Raw genomic sequence first — 20,376 nt, forward strand, 5'->3', positions numbered from 1 at the left:
TGAAGACGGCCATAAGCCAGGAAGTGACGTCAGCCAGCATGGAGTAGCTGATCAAACACCTGGTCCAAATCCAACAGCAGCAGCTGTCACAACAGAAAATAAATGAACTGTTGGTGCAGCAGCAACAGGAGGTGTTTACATTACAGATGTATCTGCTCACAGAGGCCATTGGTGGGAGGCCGGCAGCCCTTGCTCCAAGTCCAGGTGACAACACATACGTCCGGAAGGTGATAAGAAGAGCGAAGCAAAAAATGACCCCTGGCGATGATGTGGAAGCTTTTTTTACTGTGTTTGAAAGGGCAGCAGAGCGGTAGAAGCTGCCGCCAGAGCAGTGGGTGGAGGAAAGCTTATTATGACTCTACTTTACAGGATGACCAGGAATATTCCAAACTAAAAACTGAGATGCTGGCACACTCAGGAGTGACTATGTCTGTCCAAGCTCAAAGGGTCTACTACTGGGCATATTGCAGTAATAAACTCCCTTGGTCCCAAATGTTCGATCTGGTACTGAAGTGGTTGCAGTTGGAGTACTGCACCCCAGCCCAGATGGTAAAGCGGGTTGTTACGCCACAGATGACTGGTGCGAGACTGGACCTACTGGGCCGTGCCGCCGAACACTCCCCAAGCGAGCGCACCAGGTGGAACCAACCCCTATACAGGGACTGTTAGAGAGCAGGCTCAGGGACTTCAAGCGCCACAGAAGCCAGGACCAGGGGTCGGCTCAGAATGACCAGGAAATGCAGAGAGGAAGGGGATCCGGAGAGGGGTCCGGAGTAACCAGAGTCCGGAGGGAGGAGCTAGCAGGAGGCAGGATGGTGGAACAGAGCTGGAGACCAGAGGCAGACAGGGCTGGAGCAGGCACTGAAAAAGCAGAGGAGACACACCGGAATAGCAGGGGAAGATGACAGGGCAACACGGGGAGCAGAGGTGGCGAGAGGCAGCAGGGTGCGACTAGAGGTGGCAAGCGGAGCTAGCAAAGGCAAGCAGGGCCTAGACACAAAGAGTGCTAACTCAATAGTCAGGCGCCTCCACTAAGGGAGGGCGGCCTTAAATACCTGATGGATGCTTCAGATAGGCCCACGGGTGCTGCCGGGTCAAGTCGCGTCAGAGGGCATGAGGAGTGCAGGAACGCGTGGCCCGACCCTACGGCGTATGCAGAGGCACAATGCGCGCGGCAGACGCAGGACAGCAGGAGGCGTGCACGGGAGCGGGGAGTGCGGTGGACCCAGAGCCGCTAGCGGGGAGCCCTCAAAGGCAGAACCCAGGCCAGAGGCGGTGAGTACCGGACCAGCAGCGGGGCCAGAGGCAGCAGTAATACGGGTCTTAATGGACAGATTTATCCACTCGCTTCCACAGCCAATGCAGACCTGGGTTGTCAAGGGGGACCTCCGAAATGTGGACAACTTGGTTGAGAGGTCTCTAAGCAAGCCAGGCGGTGTTGCATTCCCATACTGAAATACCCAGAAGGAGCCTGAATCTCAAAAGAGTAGTAGAGCCATGACTGGAGGGAGTTTGAGGTTCCAAGGGGTTGCAAAAGGCTGCTGTAATAAACTCCCTTGGTCCCAAATGTTCAATCTGGTACAGAAGTGGTTGCAGCTGGAGTCCTGCATCCCAGCCCAGATGGTAAAGCGGGTCTTAATGGGACAGATTTATCCACTCGCTTCCACAGCCAGTGCAGACCTGGGTTGCCCAGGGGGACCTCCGAAATGTGGACAACTTGGTTGGGCTAGTGGAAAGGCACCAGGTGGTCGAGAGGTCCCTAAGGAAGCCAGGCGGTGTTGCATTCCCATACTGAAATACTCAGAACGAGCCTGAATCTCAAAAGAGGAGTAGTAGAGCCTGGGGGGGGCGGGGGTCTGAGGTTCCAAAAGGCTGCTGGTAAAGACTTGTGTTACAGAACCCCCCAGCACACAGAATAGGAGATGTATGCCCTTAATGCAGCAACCAACTGGCTGCAACCCCCTGGGCAGAGGTAAACAAGATATCCCACTTTTGACCTCCCCCCACCTTTGTAAATCCCACGGCTATTGTAATGTACATCTGGTGTCTTAATTGGAGCCTGTTATCTACTGGCACAACACACATTGATTGTCCTGCCCTCTGTATGTATATATAATCTGAGACCGATGAGTAAAATGTTGTGAAACTGGAAATACATGGAGTGGCAGTGATCTTTTACATGTTCCCATGTTACAAAGCCTTTCGAACCAGCGTCCTTCATTCAGAAGTGAGGGAAAGCAGAGTGAACCTCCTGAGAAACGGGGTGGTAATGTAAGAGGTATTACAGCACAGAAGACCCCGTTACACTGGTGGCAGCGGTGGGATATGATACCCCGTCTATAGGAGTAAAGGACTGAATGGAAAACAACTACCAGAAGTTAAATAGGAATACGTTAAAAGACCTGGTGGAAGCTCGAGGATTAATCACCAGCAACAAAACAAAAGCGGATTTGATAGCAGCCATCATGGAACACGACAGTACAGCGCCCCCCAATGTGAACGGGGAAGAGACTGAATTCCAGAAGGAGGTAAAGAGCAGACTGGCGTACTATGGCCCAAACCCTGCAGTAGAGATCGTACGAGAGGTGATGGCTGATGTGCGTACTGATCTGAAGGAAAAGATGGCAGAGCGGACCAGGATAGAGCTAACCAAGATGGAGATGGCAGAGCGGAGAGAGGAGAGTCAGCAAGCAGGGGGAGCTCTGGCCTCCGTCCAGGTACCGTCAGCAGTAAGCCACAAAAAAATCCAGTATAATGCCTTCCGACAGTTGGGGGAGGCAGAGGAAGACATTGATGGCTTTCTGCAGGACTTTGAGCGGCAGTGTGCCCTTCATCAAGTGAAGCCGGAGGATTGGGTTCAGGTTCTGGCCAGCAAGCTGACAGGCTGGGCAGCGGGCGCCTATCGCACGGTACCTGATGAGAACTGTATGGACTATGAGCAGGTCAAAGAAGTGATCTTGGCCCGGTATGCGCTGACACCAGAGGCATACCGCTAAAAGTTCCGCGGACTTATAAAACAGGTAACAGATACCCACGCTGAATGGGCCTGTAAACTACGGCGGTCACTGCTACAGTGGGTACAAGGGAGCCAAGCAGCCACTAAGGAGGACATCCTCCAGCTCTTGTTAGAGAGATTCTTTACTGGACTAAACCCCGAGACACAAGAATGGCTTCGAGACAGACGGCCAATGACTCTTGAGGAGGCCGCTCGTCTGGCCGATGAACATCATGATGCCAGGAGGTCTCAGTTGTCAGGATCAAAGACTGTCACTAGGGGCCCTCCCATGGGTCTGGAGGCCCCTAAACCACAGATTGTCAGGGCACCAGCTAAAACCCCGGCTTACCAGAGTCCCCCTGGGGTGCGATGCCACACCTGCCATCAGCTGGGCCACCTGCAAAGACAATATTCCAACCGGACTCAGCGTACCCAGTGGCCAAAGGCGGAATCGGCTACCGTCAACTGGGCCGCTGTACCTGGCATTGGGGGCTATGACTAATCCGGGGATGAAAGAGATGGAGGAAATGCTGCATGAAGTAGACCCCGTGCAGGCAGCCCGGTCAGATAATCGACAACAGCATCAACAGGCGGTGTGGGTTAATGGGAAATGTATGCAGGGACTAAGAGACTCTGGAGCAACTTTGACGCTTGTGAAGCCTCATCTCATCCGGGACCAAGAGAAGACGGACCGGACAGTGGCCGTCCGTGTAGAAGGGGGAGCCATACATCAACTGCCCACTGCCAGGATTCACATGAACTGGGGAGTTGGGGATGGCCTTGTTGAGGTCGGCCTGATGGAGGATTTGCCTGCGGACGTCTTGCTGGAAAATGACTTGGGGCCCATGTTGTCTGCATTCTCGATCGCCCCTCTGGCTGAGACCTATCCTGTGACCACCCGGAGACAAGCTTGAGCTGCGGAGGCGGAATCACACTCAAAGGAGGCCCAGGTAAGACACCCCAGCGTATCCCCATCGCCAGACACATTTCTTGGGCCACCCCAGCTGAGTTTAAAAGGGAGGTACTTAAGGATCCCTCATTACAGGGGTATAGTGGGAAGACACAGGAGGGGAGAGGAGTACTGGAAGGGGAACAGTTTTTATGGCATCAGGGACTCCTCTACCGGGTTACAGAGCAGCGCCACACAGGGACGAGCCCCACTATAAAACGACAGCTGGTAGTTCCCAAGAAGTATAGGCAGGAGCTACTGCGAATCTCTCATGACATACCCTTGGCTGGGCACCTCGGCGTCAGTCGCACCAGGCATCGTCTGACACAAAACTTCTTTTAGCTGGGGGTAACCTATGATGTTCGTCAGTACTGCCAGACCTGTGACAGTTGCAAGCGCATTGGCAAGAGGGGAGATCACTGCAAGGCCAAACTACACCCCCTCCCCATTGTGGATGAGCCATTTAGCCGAGTAGCGGTCGATCTGATAGGGCCGTTAGCCAAACCCAGTCCGTCAGGGAAAAAGTATGTATTGTATATATAAGTATATATTGACAGTGGTAGATTATGCCACACGGTATCCAGAGGCGGTTGCATTACCTAGCATACTGGCAGAGACAGTGGCGGCTGCCCTGCTCCAGGTTTTCTGACGGGTTGAATTTCCCCGGGAGGTTATCTCGGACCAGGGTACCCAGTTTACAGCAGAGGTGACCAACCAACTGTGGAAGCTGTGCGGCGTGAAGTCCATTAGAAGCGCCCGTACCACCCGCAAACCAATGGGTTGTGTGAACGTTTTAACGGAACATTAAAACAACTCATTGGGACTTTTACCAGGACCTACAGGGACTGGGAGAAATTCTTGCCACACCTCCTGTTTGCCTATCGGGAGGTACCCCAAGAATCCACGGGGTTCTCCCCGTTCGAACTGTTATACGGGAGGCGGGTAAGGGGACCCCTAGACTTAGTGCGAGAACACTGGGAAGGGGAGGGAACCATAGAAGGGATACCTATTGTGCCCTATGTGCTGGAATTCCGGCACCGCCTACAGGAGCAGACTCAGGCTGTACGTGGGAACATGCAGGCGGCCCAATGGCGCCAGCGCATATGGTACGATCGTTGGGCCAGAGAACGCACCTTTGAGATAGGACACAAGGTCCTGGTGTTAGAACCAACTAGGCAGAACAAGTTCAAAGCTGCATGGCAGGGGCCCTACCAGGTAGTTGGGAAAATAGCCGACACCACCTACAATGTCGCCGATTGTGATGACCCCAGGGTTAGCCGCATGTTCCACGTGAATATGCTGAAGCCCTACCGGGAGCGCCCTGAAGAGGTAGTGGCCATCTGTGTACCCAAAGCAGAGGATTTAGCAGGACTCCCCTTGCCTGATGTCTAAAACATGGGACCGGGTACACTTGGGAGAAAACCTAGGGCCCCGGGAGAGACAGCAGGTGGAGCCGTTGTTGAGGCAGCGACAGGATGTTTTCAGAGAGACCAGGGTACACCCACCTGGCACAACACAAGGTTGAGACCCAGGATCAGACCCCCCTGAGACAACCCCCCTTCCGCGTCCCTGAGTCTGTACGAGAAGGGATGCGTCAAGAGATACAAGAGATGTTGCGTTTAGGGGTCATTGAAGAGTCAGTTCCTGGGCATCCCCCGTAGTGTTAGTGCCCAAGAAGGATGGGACTACCTGGTTTTCTGTAGACTATCGCAAGCTAAATGAGAAAACGGTGACGGATGCGTATCCCATGCCGCGTATGGATGAGTTGTTAGACCGGCTGGCAGGGGCAAAGTATTTGACCACCATCGATCTATGCAAAGGCTATTGGCAGATCCCCCTAAGTCCTGACACTATTCCCAAGTCTGCATTTGTCACCCCATTCTGCTTATTCCAGTTTCAAATTGTGCCATTCGGGATGAAGAATGCCCCTGCAACCTTTCAGAGGCTGCTTGTGCCTACCTGGATGACATCGCCATCTACAGCGCGACATGGGATGAGCATCTAAATCACCTAGAGACAGTATTAAACAGGATCCACAAGGCCGGAATCACCTTGAACCCCAACAAGTGTCACGGGGGCAAAGCAGAGGTTCAGTATTTAGGACATTGGGTGGGAAGTGGGAAACAGCGACCAGAACCAGCCAAGATTGAGGCCATAGCCAAATGACCCACCCCACGCACTAAAACCCAGGTCATGGTGTTTCTAGGGACAGCGGGGTATTATAGGAAATTTGTCCCCAATTACAGCCGCGTAGCCAAGCCCCTCACTGATCTGACCCGTAAGAACCTCCCCCGCCAGGTAACCTGGACCTTCGAGTGTGAGGAAGCCTTGTGCCAGCTAGAGGACGCCCTCACAAATACCCCGGTATTGGCCGCACCCGATCCAACTAAATGTTTCCTTGTTCACACAGACGCTTCTGTTTGGATTGGGGGCAGTGCTGAGCCAAGTCGGGCCGGACGGTCAAGACTGCCCGGTAGCTTACCTGAGACGGAAACTATTGCTCCGCGAAGTAAGCTCTGCGGCCATTGAGAAGGAGTGCCTGGCAGTAGTATGGGCACTCAAGAAATTACAACCATATTTGTATGGATGACAGTTTTCCCTCCTAACGGACATAATCCCCTAGTCTGGCTTAATCGGGTCTCTGGAGACAACGCCAGATTATTGAGGTGGAGTTTAGCCCTACAACCTCTAGACTTCACCATCCACTACAGACCTGGCAAACAAAATGGTAATGCCGATGGACTAAGTCGACAAACGGAACTTGTACCAACCCCATAGACTTCGGTCATCCCCAAGCCGATCCGTTAAGGATCTGACTGTATGCCGATCGCATCGCTGAAAAGGGGGAGCTGTGTTACAGAACCCCCCAGCACACCAAATAGGAGATGTATGCCCTTAGTGCAGCAACCAACCGGCTGCGACCTCCTGGGTAGAGGTAAACAAGATATCCCACTTTTGACCTCCCCCCACCTTTGTAAATCCCACGGCTATTGTAATGTACATCTGGCGTCTTAATTGGAGCCTGTTATCTACTGGCACGACACACATTGATTGTCCTGCCCTCTGTATGTATATATATTCTGAGACCGATGAGTAAAATATTGTCACACTGGAAATACATGGAGTAGCAGTGATCTTTTATATGTTCCCATGTTACAAAGCCTTTCGAACCAGCGTCCTTCATTCAGAAGTGAGGAAAAGCAGAGTGAACTTCCTGAGAAACGGGGTGGTAATGTAAGAGGTATTACAGCACAGAAGACCCCAATACAACTTGCTCTGCTGGAAATCTCACAGCCCTGGACTCATAGCCTACCATTATCCTATGTCCTCTGAACAGAGAGACTGCAGCATAGGGAGGAACTGGTCATTCTATTCCTTTCCTGCCTGCAGTGTGGACTATCAGCCCAGTGAGGGATCGCAGGCATGTCACATAACAATAAATGGGGTACTGGTGTCGGGACTCTTGGACTCGGTGATAGCAGAGCACGACTTTAGGTTATTCTGGGACTTATGGCAGAAGACAGGGTACCGGGTGACTGAGACATGAGCTGGATAAACCATCTTAAGAGACCAAGGAACTTATTTTATGTGAAAAGTGATACATGAGTTGTGTAAGGCTCTCCAGATTACACAACTTTGGATGTCTTTGTACCATTCACAGATGGACGGCCTGGTGGAGAGGTTCAATAAGACCTTGAAATCTATGCTTAAGAAGTTTAAAGAGAAGGATGGATGAAACTGGGGATTGCATACTGCTGTACCTGCTGTTGTCTAGTAGGGAAGTCCCACGGGCCTCTACAGGGTTCTCACCGTTTGAGCTGCTATAGGGCTAGCAGCCTTGGGGACTTCTGGATACTGGGAAGGAGATCTGAGAAGCAGAGGTTAAACCCCTACGGAGCATCATAGAGCATGTGACCGAGATGCAGGACTGTATCGCGAAGGTGATGATTGTGAAGGAAAACCTTCAGGCACAAGAGGCCAGGTTCTACATTCAGGCAGCAAGGTTTAGCCTTGAAGACCGGGTATTGGTGTTGGTACCCACGGTCGAAAGTAAATTTCTGACAAAGTGGCAAGGACCATATGAGGTAGTCGAAAAATTGAGTGACGTAAACTACAAGGTCTACCAGCCAGGGAGAACAAAGCTGTACAAAGTGTACCACAGCATCCTGCTCAAACTGTAGCAAGACAGGGAGCCGATGGAAGCTACGTGCCTGAAGAACAATCTTGAGGCCTGGGTCAAGCTGTGGAAGATACACTGTCACCTGTCCAGAAGCAACAGTGCTGAGACCTGCTTCAGTTGAACTGGGACATGTTTTTGGAGTTGCCAGGATGTACACAGGTTGTGAAGAATGAAATCCTGACGGAACTGCATGTGTGGGTGAACCAAAAGCCGTATCAGATTCCTGAAGCCCGCAGCAAGGTGATCTTGAAGGAGGTGAGGAAAATGTTGAGCCTGGGCGTCATCGAGTAATCAAAGAGAGGGTGGTCCAGTCCCATTGTCCTGGTGCCAAAACTTGATGGAGAATAGCGCTTTTGTAATAATTACAGGAAGCTAAATGAGGTATCCAAATTTGACGCATATCAGATGCCCCGTGTTGATGATCTCATTGAGAGGCTAGGGTCAGCCAGATACATCACCACCCTGGACCTAATGAAAGAGTACAAATCCAAATGGCAAATCTTCCTGTCTCAAGGTGCCAAGAAGAAGACGGCCTTCTGGACTCCTGACGGGTGCGTTCATTATATCATGATGCCATTCGGTCTTCAGGCATCCACAGCCACCATCCAGAGGGCCATGGAACAGATCCTAGCCTCACAAAAAGTATGTTGTTGCAGCTTACCTGGACGACATTGCTATCTTAAGCCCGTGTTGGGGAATTCACCCGTAGAAGATTCAGGCGGTACTGGATGCGATGAGGAAGGTCAGGGTTTACCATAAAACAAAAATTCGCCATGGGGAGAGAAGAGGCAAAATTCTTGGGCTACATCATCAGAAAGGGCAAAATAAACCCGAAAGTGAATAAGGTAGGGGCAATCCAGAATTGGCTGTAACCAGTCTCCAAAAAGTGAGGACATTTCTGGAAATTGTAGGATACTGTTGACGATTTATCCCAAATTTCGCCTTGATAGCTGTACCCCTGACTGACCTCCTTAGGGGCACGAAAACGTCGAAGGCCAAATGGTCTTCTGAAGCAGAGATTGCGAAGATTTAAAGAGACAGTGTTCTTGTATCTACCTTCGTGCGCAGCCGATCTACCACAGGGAATACAGTGTGAAAGCACAGTGTGGATATAAGGACATCATGATGAGAAACCAGAGGGGACAGCATAAAGTGGGAATGGTGTGGAGGACGGAGTTAGTAAGAGATGATAGTGTGGTAGTTGTGGTTCATAAGGATAGACAATGTTGTTATACTTCATAAGAAAGAACGGTGTGGTGGTTATAGTTCATAAAGAAGGACAGCGTGATAGTTATAGTTCATATGAGCAGACAATGTAGTGGCTATAATTAATAAGGGTGCACAGCTTGGTGGTTATAGTAAGAGATGGCTGTAATTGTTCATAAGGGAGGACAGACTGGTGGTTATAGTTCATAAGGGAAGACAGTGTACCAGTGTACCAGGAGCAGGTGTTGTGGTTGTAGTTCTAGTTCATAACAGTGTAGCGGTTATCTCATAAGAGTGGAAGATGTGGCAGTTATAGTTTATAAGAGCAGACAGTGGTGGTTACGGTTCATAGGCGTGGACAGTGTGGTTATAACATTAAATAAAAAAAACCTCTTACCTCTCTAGCCACCCCACTGCTTGCAGCCCTGCATTCGGGTTACCAGGGCCTCTTCCTCTTGCTGCATCTTCAGTATCTTCACACTAGAGTGAGACTTCCAACCATGATTAGGCTTCGAATATCCCAACTTGCATCGCGACCTTACGAAACATAATAACCTCCAAGGCCCGTTTGCAGCTGGATGTCCCATTCTAAAATGAAGACACCAGAGATGACTGTGGAAAGAAGAGACCCTGAGGACCAGATGGCCCATTTCCACATGGCGGCAGCAGACTAGACATTGCAGTTGATTTTTGAACTAATCTTGATGATGCATAACATGTACTGATATTGGTTCTGGTGATGTATTTATATAATGATGGTTCTGGTGCTGTGTTCATGTACTGATTATAGTTCTCGTGTTGTACTTATATAATGATAATGGTTATAGTGCTATATTCAGGTTCTAATTGTGGTTCTCGGGCCTTATGTATTGATGGTGATTTCATGTACTGAATATAGTTCTGATTATGTATTCCTGGACTGATGGTGAGTTCTGGTGATGAATTCAGGTGCTGCATTTATGTGCTGAGGATGGTTCTGGTGCTGTATTCATGTGTTGATGGTTCAGGTGATGTATTCATGTATATATGATGGTTATCCTGCTGTATTCCTGTAACTGATGGGGCTTCTGGTGATGTGTTCATATATTGATCATGGTTCTAGTGCTGTATTTTTGTATTGATGGTGGCTCTATTGCTGCTCTCAGCTCTTGATGATTCTTGCATTGTTTATGTACTGATGTTGGCTTTGGTTCTGTATTCATGGACTGTTATTGGCTTTCATCCAGTACACATTTAGCAATCCATAACTTGTCAGCTGACATGCTACATGCCTACAGTGGGGAAAAAAAGTATTTAGTCAGTCAGCAATAGTGCAAGTTCCACCACTTAAAAAGATGAGAGGCGTCTGTAATTTTCATCATAGGTAGACCTCAACTATGGGAGACAAACTGAGAAAAAAAAATCCAGAAAATCACATTGTCTGTTTTTGTTTCATTTTATTTGCATATTATGGTGGAAAATAAGTATTTGGTCAGAAACAAAATTTCATCTCAATACTTTGTGATATATCCTTTGTTGGCAATGACAGAGGTCAAACGTTTTCTGTAAGTCTTCACAAGGTTGCCACACACTGTTGTTGGTATGTTGGCCCATTCCTCCATGCAGATCTCCTCTAGAGCAGTGATATTTTTGGCTTTTCGCTTGGCAACACGGACTTTCAACTCCCTCCAAAGGTTTTCTATAGGGTTGAGATCTGGAGACTGGCTAGGCCACTCCAGGACCTTGAAATGCTTCTTACGAAGCCACTCCTTCGTTGCCCTGGCGGTGTGCTTTGGATCATTGTCATGTTGAAAGACCCAGCCACGTTTCATCTTCAATGCCCTTGCTGATGGAAGGAGGTTTGCACTCAAAATCTCACGATACATGGCCCCATTCATTCTTTCATGTACCCGGATCAGTCGTCCTGGCCCCTTTGCAGAGAAACAGCCCCAAAGTATAATGTTTCCACCACCATGCTTTACAGTAGGTATGGTGTTTGATGGATGCAACTCAGTATTCTTTTTCCTCCAAACACGACAAGTTGTGTTTCTACCAAACAGTTCCAGTTTGGTTTCATCAGACCATAGGACATTCTCCCAAAACTCCTCTGGATCATCCAGATGCTCTCTAGTAAACTTCAGACGGGCCCGGACATGTACAGGCTTAAGCAGTGGGACACGTCTGGCACTGCAGGATCTGAGTCCATGGTGGCGTAGTGTGTTACTTATGGTAGGCCTTGTTACATTGGTCCCAGCTCTCTGCAGTTCATTCACTAGGTCCCCCCGCGTGGTTCTGGGATTTTTGCTCACCGTTCTTGTGATCATTCTGACCCCACGGGGTGGGATTTTGCGTGGAGCACCAGATCGAGGGAGATTATCAGTGGTCTTGTATGTCTTCCATTTTCTAATTATTGCTCCCACAGTTGATTTCTTCACTCCAAGCTGGTTGGCTATTGCAGATTCAGTCTTCCCAGCCTGGTGCAGGGCTACAATTTTGTTTCTGGTGTCCTTTGACAGCTCTTTGGTCTTCACCATAGTGGAGTTTGGAGTCAGACTGTTTGAGGGTGTGCACAGGTGTCTTTTTATACTGATAACAAGTTTAAACAGGTGCCATTACTACAGGTAATGAGTGGAGGAAAGAGGAGACTCTTAAAGAAGAAGTTACAGGTCTGTGAGAGCCAGAAATCTTGATTGCTTGTTTCTGACCAAATACTTATTTTCCACCATAATATGCAAATAAAATGAAAAAAAAAACAGACAATGTGATTTTCTGGATTTTTTTTTCTCAGTTTGTCTCCCATAGTTGAGGTCTACCTATGATGTAAATTACAGACGCCTCTCATCTTTTTAAGTGGTGGAACTTGCACTATTGCTGACTGACTAAATACTTTTTTTCCCCACTGTATATTGATAAATTTTTGTGCTGTCTGACAAGTTAACAATTACTGTTTTATATTAGGAACATTAAAGGGGTATTCCCATCTTTAAGATTCCATCCCATTATGTAGTAGGTGTAATAATAATAATATTAGTAAATACCTCCAATTAGAAATGTAGTATAGTTCTTCTGGTTTGCTATACCGCTCACGCCCTGTGCAGGGCACTGTAGTAACTTAGGTATCCATGGTTAAAACCACTAACAACTTTCACTATATGACTGAGGTGCGTACATACTTTTCTCCATATTAATGTCCATGGATATAGAATGGGAGGTCAGAAAAGATCATGGAGGTGGATGTGGGGGGCACATACTTTTCTCAATATAGTGTATCTGTATAATCCATGCTCCTGTTGGGGATGGGATGAGGTTGTTGTCTCCAAGACAGTGCTGCTGGACGCTATGGACACCAGCTGCATCCTAAGCATGCCTACATGCAAGCAAGTGCCAACAGTAAGGTGGTCACAGCTTTGGATGTAACTGGAGCATCATTTATCTTTTCAGATGGACTGTCCACTTGATGATTCAGATGTAACCCAACCTCTCCGGACATTGAGGACGCCTTTTTCCCTCCCATCTTCCTCCTTAATGACCAAGAGTCTCAAGCTCTCCAATCAATGATCTACAGAACTCCAAACCCAAGAAAGGGCCTGAGATTATAGAGACCCCACAGATTAGTTACGTCAATTATTGTGTGTGAATTCTAACTTCTTGGGCCGCTCACCATAGAATGTGACCTAGAAGCTCGACCGACCTCAAGGGGTCACCTCAGTAAACAGATGAACATAACAGCGCCTCCTGGTGGTGACGACACGACCCTTACTTTATTAGTGACAAATTATGGCCATGTCCTCCCGCTATTACTTACATTTTCTGTTATTAATGGAGCGCCCTGTGCATGTGTGATACACAAGGGGTAGGACCGACAACCTCTCACATGTATACAGGTAGGTTGTCAGCAGTAGTAGATGAGGAGCTGATGCTGGAGGTCTCGTGTCTTCACTGGGGGGGGGACTAACAACCTCTCACATGTATACAGGTAGGTAGTCAGCAGTAGTAGATGAGGAGCTGATGCTGGAGGTCTCGTGTCTTCACTGGGGGGGGGACTAACAACCTCTCACATGTATACAGGTAGGTTGTCAGCAGTAGATGAGGAGCTGATGCTGGAGGTCTTGTGTCTTCACTGGGGGGGGGGACTAACAACCTCTCACATGTATACAGGTAGGTAGTCAGCAGTAGTAGATGAGGAGCTGATGCTGGAGGTCTCGTGTCTTCACTGGGGGGGGACTAACAACCTCTCACATGTATACAGGTAGGTAGTCAGCAGTAGTAGATGAGGAGCTGATGCTGGAGGTCTCGTGTCTTCACTGGGGGGGGGACTAACAACCTCTCACATGTATACAGGTAGGTAGTCAGCAGTAGTAGATGAGGAGCTGATGCTGGAGGTCTCGTGTCTTCACTGGGGGGGGGGACTAACAACCTCTCACATGTATACAGGTAGGTAGTCAGCAGTAGTAGATGAGGAGCTGATGCTGGAGGTCTTGTGTCTTCACCGGCAGGGCGGGACTGACAACCTCTCACATGTATACAGGTAGGTTGTCAGCAGTAGTAGATGAGGAGCTGAGGCTGGAGGTCTTGTGTCTTCACTGGGGGGGGGACTAACAACCTCTCACATGTATACAGGTAGGTAGTCAGCAGTAGTAGATGAGGAGCTGAGGCTGGAGGTCTTGTGTCTTCACTGGGGGGGGACTAACAACCTCTCACATGTATACAGGTAGGTTGTCAGCAGTAGTAGATGAGGAGCTGATGCTGGAGGTCTTGTGTCTTCACTGGGGGGGGGACTAACAACCTCTCACATGTATACAGGTAGGTTGTCAGCAGTAGTAGATGAGGAGCTGATGCTGGAGGCCTCGTGTCTTCATCGGCAGGGCGGGACTGACAACCTCTCACATGTATACAGGTAGGTTGTCAGCAGTAGTAGATGAGGAGCTGATGCTGGAGGTCTTGTCTTCACTGGGGGGGGGACTAACAACCTCTCACATGTATACAGGTAGGTAGTCAGCAGTAGTAGATGAGGAGCTGATGCTGGAGGTCTTGTCTTCACTGGGGGGGGGACTAACAACCTCTCACATGTATACAGGTAGGTAGTCAGCAGTAGTAGATGAGGAGCTGATGCTGGAGGTCTTGTGTCTTCACTGGGGGGGGGACTAACAACCTCTCACATGTATACAGGTAGGTTGTCAGCAGTAGTAGATGAGGAGCTGAGGCTGGAGGTCTTGTGTCTTCACCGGCAGGGCGGGACTGACAACCTCTCACATGTATACAGGTAGGTTGTCAGCAGTAGTAGATGAGGAGCTGATGCTGGAGGTCTCGTGTCTTCACTGGGGGGGGGACTAACAACCTCTCACATGTATACAGGTAGATAGTCAGCAGTAGTAGATGAGGAGCTGAGGCTGGAGGTCTTGTGTCTTCACCGGCAGGGCGGGACTGACAACCTCTCACATGTATACAGGTAGGTTGTCAGCAGTAGTAGATGAGGAGCTGATGCTGGAGGTCTCGTGTCTTCACTGGGGGGGGGACTGACAACCTCTCACATGTATACAGGTAGATAGTCAGCAGTAGTAGATGAGGAGCTGAGGCTGGAGGTCTTGTGTCTTCACCGGCGGGGCGGGACTGACAACCTCTCACATGTATACAGGTAGGTTGTCAGCAGTAGTAGATGAGGAGCTGATGCTGGAGGTCTCGTGTCTTCACTGGGGGGGGGACTGACAACCTCTCACATGTATACAGGTAGATAGTCAGCAGTAGTAGATGAGGAGCTGAGGCTGGAGGTCTTGTGTCTTCACCGGCGGGGCGGGACTGACAACCTCTCACATGTATACAGGTAGGTTGTCAGCAGTAGTAGATGAGGAGCTGATGCTGGAGGTCTCGTGTCTTCACTGGGGGGGGGACTGACAACCTCTCACATGTATACAGGTAGTCAGCAGTAGTAGATGAGGAGCTGAGGCTGGAGGTCTTGTGTCTTCACCGGCGGGGCGGGGCGGGACTGACAACCTCTCACACGTATACCAGCAGTAATACATGAGCTAGGTCCCTAACCAGACATCTCACTTCTGTCCAGCCTATGACATCCTCTGTGCGGTGTGAAGCCTGGACTCCACACAGAGATCACGAAGGGTGCAGAGGTTAAAGCAGTTTTCGCCACACACAGCAGAACGTTGCGGGTGCGTTTCCACGTAGCGTATTGCCAGAGCTTTGGACACTGTGGAAACCCCGTTTCTACGCGCGGTGACTCTGGATGTGCTCATTGACCACATGCGGCATCGTATCCATAGACTGGGTTATCTTGCAGAAGGGGGAGCGTATCCGCAAGATATATAGACATGCTGCGGTCTAGAAAGACGTGCGGCCTGTCCATGTCAGCTGTGTCGCCCGCGGCCCTGCACGCAGTGGAGACGGGAGGTCATAAAATCCCCTCCACTATCCTGTAACATCTGGACGCTGCGGCTTCAACAGAGCGTCGAATCCGCAGCAAATCCGGATGAATTACGTCACGTGGAAACAGACCCCGAGTGTCGCTCTGGAGCGGGGTCACGAGGGCAGGCACAGGACGCACCAACCACAACCATCTACAACTATTTTACCAGTAGCAACCAATCAGAACTCAGCTTTACTTCTAGCACAACCAGAGGACAGGTTTCATTTTAACCAATCCATGCTCAGCTTTCATTATCCATAGCAACCAATCAGATCTCTACTTTCACTTTACCTCATCATTTTAAGCAATGACTAAGGCTATCACTTTCTTTGTGATCAGTGATACACGGTGTGTGTGACAGCGGAGGGCGGCAGTGCTGTGTGTGATACACGGTGTGTGTGACGGCGGAGGGCGGCAGTGCTGTGTGTGATACACGGTGTGTGTGACGGCGGAGGGCGGCAGTGCTGTGTGTAATACACGGTGTGTGTGACGGCGGAGGGCGGCAGTGCTGTGTGTGATACACGGTGTGTGTGACGGCGGAGGGCGGCAGTGCTGTGTGTGATACACGGTGTGTGTGACGGCGGAGGGCGGCAGTGCTGTGTGTGATACACGGTGTGTGTGACGGCGGAGGGCGGCAGTGCTGTGTGTGATACACGGTGTATGTGACGGCGGAGGGCGGCAGTGATGTGTGTGATACACGGTGTATGTGACGGCGGAGGGCGGCAGTGATGTGTGTGATACACGGTGTATGTGACGGCGGAGGGCGGCAGTGATGTGTGTGATACACGGTGTATGTGACGGCAGAGGGCGGCAGTGATGTGTGTGATACACGGTGTATGTGACGGCGGAGGGCGGCAGTGATGTGTGTGATACACGGTGTATGTGACGGCGGAGGGCGGCAGTGATGTGTGTGATACACGGTGTATGTGACGGCGGAGGGCGGCAGTGCTGTGTGTGATACACGGTGTATGTGACGGCAGAGGGCGGCAGTGATGTGTGTGATACACGGTGTATGTGACGGCAGAGGGCGGCAGTGATGTGTGTGATACACGGTGTATGTGACGGCGGAGGGCGGCAGTGATGTGTGTGATACACGGTGTATGTGACGGCGGAGGGCGGCAGTGATGTGTGTGATACACGGTGTATGTGACGGCGGAAGGCGGCAGTGCTGTGTGTGATACACGGTGTATGTGACGGCGGAGGGCGGCAGTGCTGTGTGTGATACACGGTGTATGTGACGGCGGAGGGCGGCAGTGATGTGTGTGATACACGGTGTATGTGACGGCGGAGGGCGGCAGTGATGTGTGTGATACACGGTGTATGTGACGGCGGAGGGCGGCAGTGATGTGTGTGATACACGGTGTATGTGACGGCGGAGGGCGGCAGTGCTGTGTGTGATACACGGTGTATGTGACGGCGGAGGGCGGCAGTGCTGTGTGTGATACACGGTGTATGTGACGGCGGAAGGCGGCAGTGCTGTGTGTGATACACGGTGTATGTGACGGCGAAGGGCGGCAGTGATGTGTGTGATACACGGTGTATGTGACGGCGGAGGGCGGCAGTGCTGTGTGTGATACACGGTGTATGTGACGGCGGAAGGCGGCAGTGCTGTGTGTGATACACGGTGTATGTGACGGCGGAGGGCGGCAGTGCTGTGTGTGATACACGGTGTATGTGACGGCGGAAGGCGGCAGTGCTGTGTGTGATACACGGTGTATGTGACGGCGAAGGGCGGCAGTGATGTGTGTGATACACGGTGTATGTGACGGCGGAGGGCGGCAGTGATGTGTGTGATACACGGTGTGTGTGACGGCGGAGGGCGGCAGTGCTGTGTGTGATACACGGTGTGTGTGACGGCGGAGGGCGGCAGTGCTGTGTGTGATACACGGTGTGTGTGACGGCGGAGGGCGGCAGTGATGTGTGTGATACACGGTGTGTGTGACGGCGGAGGGCGGCAGTGATGTGTGTGATACACGGTGTGTGTGACGGCGGAGGGCGGCAGTGCTGTGTGTGATACACGGTGTGTGTGACGGCGGAGGGCGGCAGTGCTGTGTGATACACGGTGTGTGTGACGGCGGAGGGCGGCAGTGATGTGTGTGATACACGGTGTATGTGACGGCGGAGGGCGGCAGTGATGTGTGTGATACACGGTGTATGTGACGGCGGAGGGCGGCAGTGATGTGTGTGATACACGGTGTATGTGACAGCGGAGGGCGGCAGTGCTGTGTGTGATACACGGTGTATGTGACGGCGAAGGGCGGCAGTGATGTGTGTGATACACGGTGTATGTGACGGCGGAGGGCGGCAGTGCTGTGTGTGATACACGGTGTATGTGACGGCAAAGGGTGGCAGTGATGTGTGTGATACACGGTGTATGTGACAGCGGAGGGCGGCAGTGCTGTGTGTGATACACGGTGTATGTGACGGCGAAGGGCGGCAGTGATGTGTGTGATACACGGTGTATGTGACGGCGGAGGGCGGCAGTGCTGTGTGATACACGGTGTATGTGACGGCGGAGGGCGGCAGTGCTGTGTGTGATACACGGTGTATGTGACGGCGGAGGGCGGCAGTGCTGTGTGTGATACACGGTGTATGTGACGGCGGAGGGCGGCAGTGATGTGTGTGATACACGGTGTATGTGACGGCGGAGGGCGGCAGTGATGTGTGTGATACACGGTGTATGTGACGGCGGAGGGCGGCAGTGCTGTGTGTGATACACAGTGTATGTGACGGCGGCAGTGATGTGTGTGATACACGGTGTATGTGACAGCGGAGGGCGGCAGTGATGTGTGTGATACACGGTGTGTGTGACAGCGGAGGGCGGCAGTGATGTGATACACGGTGTGTGTGACGGCGGAGGGCGGCAGTGATGTGTGTGATACACGGTGTGTGTGACGGCGGAGGGCGGCAGTGATGTGTGTGATACACGGTGTATGTGACGGCGCAGGGCGGCAGTGCTGTGTGTGATACACGGTGTATGTGACGGCGCAGGGCGGCAGTGCTGTGTGTGATACACGGTGTATGTGACGGCGCAGGGCGGCAGTGCTGTGTGTGATACACGGTGTATGTGACGGCGGAGGGCGGCAGTGATGTGTGTGATACACGGTGTATGTGACGGCGGAGGGCGGCAGTGCTGTGTGTGATACACGGTGTATGTGACGGCGGAGGGCGGCAGTGCTGTGTGTGATACACGGTGTATGTGACGGCGCAGGGCGGCAGTGCTGTGTGTGATACACGGTGTATGTGACGGCGGAAGGCGGCAGTGCTGTGTGTGATACACGGTGTATGTGACGGCGGAGGGCGGCAGTGCTGTGTGTGATACACGGTGTATGTGACGGCGGAGGGCGGCAGTGCTGTGTGTGATACACGGTGTATGTGACGGCGGAGGGCGGCAGTGCTGTGTGTGATACACGGTGTATGTGACGGCGGAGGGCGGCAGTGATGTGTGTGATACACGGTGTATGTGACGGCGGAGGGCGGCAGTGCTGTGTGTGATACACGGTGTATGTGACGGCGGAGGGCGGCAGTGCTGTGTGATACACGGTGTATGTGACGGCGCAGGGCGGCAGTGCTGTGTGTGATACACGGTGTATGTGACGGCGGAGGGCGGCAGTGCTGTGTGTGATACACGGTGTATGTGACGGCGGAGGGCGGCAGTGCTGTGTGTGATACACGGTGTATGTGACGGCGGAGGGCGGCAGTGCTGTGTGTGATACACGGTGTATGTGACGGCGGAGGGCGGCAGTGCTGTGTGTGATACACGGTGTATGTGACGGCGGAGGGCTGCAGTGCTGTGTGTGATACACGGTGTATGTGACGGCGCAGGGCGGCAGTGCTGTGTGTGATACACGGTGTATGTGACGGCGGAGGGCGGCAGTGCTGTGTGTGATACACGGTGTATGTGACGGCGGAGGGCGGCAGTGCTGTGTGTGATACACGGTGTATGTGACGGCGCAGGGCGGCAGTGATGTGTGTGATACACGGTGTATGTGACGGCGGAGGGCGGCAGTGATGTGTGTGATACACGGTGTATGTGACGGCGGAGGGCGGCAGTGATGTGTGTGATACACGGTGTATGTGACGGCGGAGGGCGGCAGTGATGTGTGTGATACACGGTGTATGTGACGGCGGAGGGCGGCAGTGATGTGTGTGATACACGGTGTATGTGACGGCGGAGGGCGGCAGTGCTGTGTGTGATACACGGTGTGTGACACGGCGGAGGGCGGCAGTGCTGTGTGTGATACACGGTGTGTGTGACGGCGGAGGGCGGCAGTGATGTGTGTGACACGGTGTATGTGACGGCGGAGGGCGGCAGTGCTGTGTGTGATACACGGTGTGTGTGATGGCGGAGGGCGGCAGTGATGTGTGTGATACACGGTGTGTGTGACGGCGGAGGGCGGCAGTGATGTGTGTGATACACGGTGTGTGTGACGGCGGAGGGCGGCAGTGATGTGTGTGATACACGGTGTGTGTGAAGGCGGAGGGCGGCAGTGATGTGTGTGATACACGGTGTGTGTGAGGGCGGCAGTGATGTGTGTGATACACGGTGTGACAACGGAGGGCGGCAGTGATGTGTGACACGGTGTATGCGATCACGGAGGGTGTGTGTGACAGCGGAGGGTGGCAGTGATGTGTGTGATACACGGTGTATG

General features: G+C 51.8%; 1 protein-coding gene across 1 annotated transcript in view; it reads left to right on the forward strand.

The window, feature by feature from the left end:
- The window catches only part of LOC141065386 (uncharacterized), a 109,452-nt gene extending 96,417 nt beyond the window's left edge, over nucleotides 1-13,035 (forward strand). The window contains exon 13 of the mRNA XM_073557853.1: nucleotides 12,751-13,035. The gene's annotated coding sequence lies outside the window, so the exon portion shown is untranslated. The remainder of the gene's footprint in view (nucleotides 1-12,750) is intronic.
- The last annotated feature ends 7,341 nt before the right edge of the window (nucleotides 13,036-20,376 follow it).

Source organism: Dendrobates tinctorius, unplaced genomic scaffold, assembly GCF_039654945.1.
Source record: "Dendrobates tinctorius isolate UK_male_01 unplaced genomic scaffold, ASM3965494v1 ptg000251l, whole genome shotgun sequence".
Taxonomy (NCBI): domain Eukaryota; kingdom Metazoa; phylum Chordata; class Amphibia; order Anura; family Dendrobatidae; genus Dendrobates; species Dendrobates tinctorius.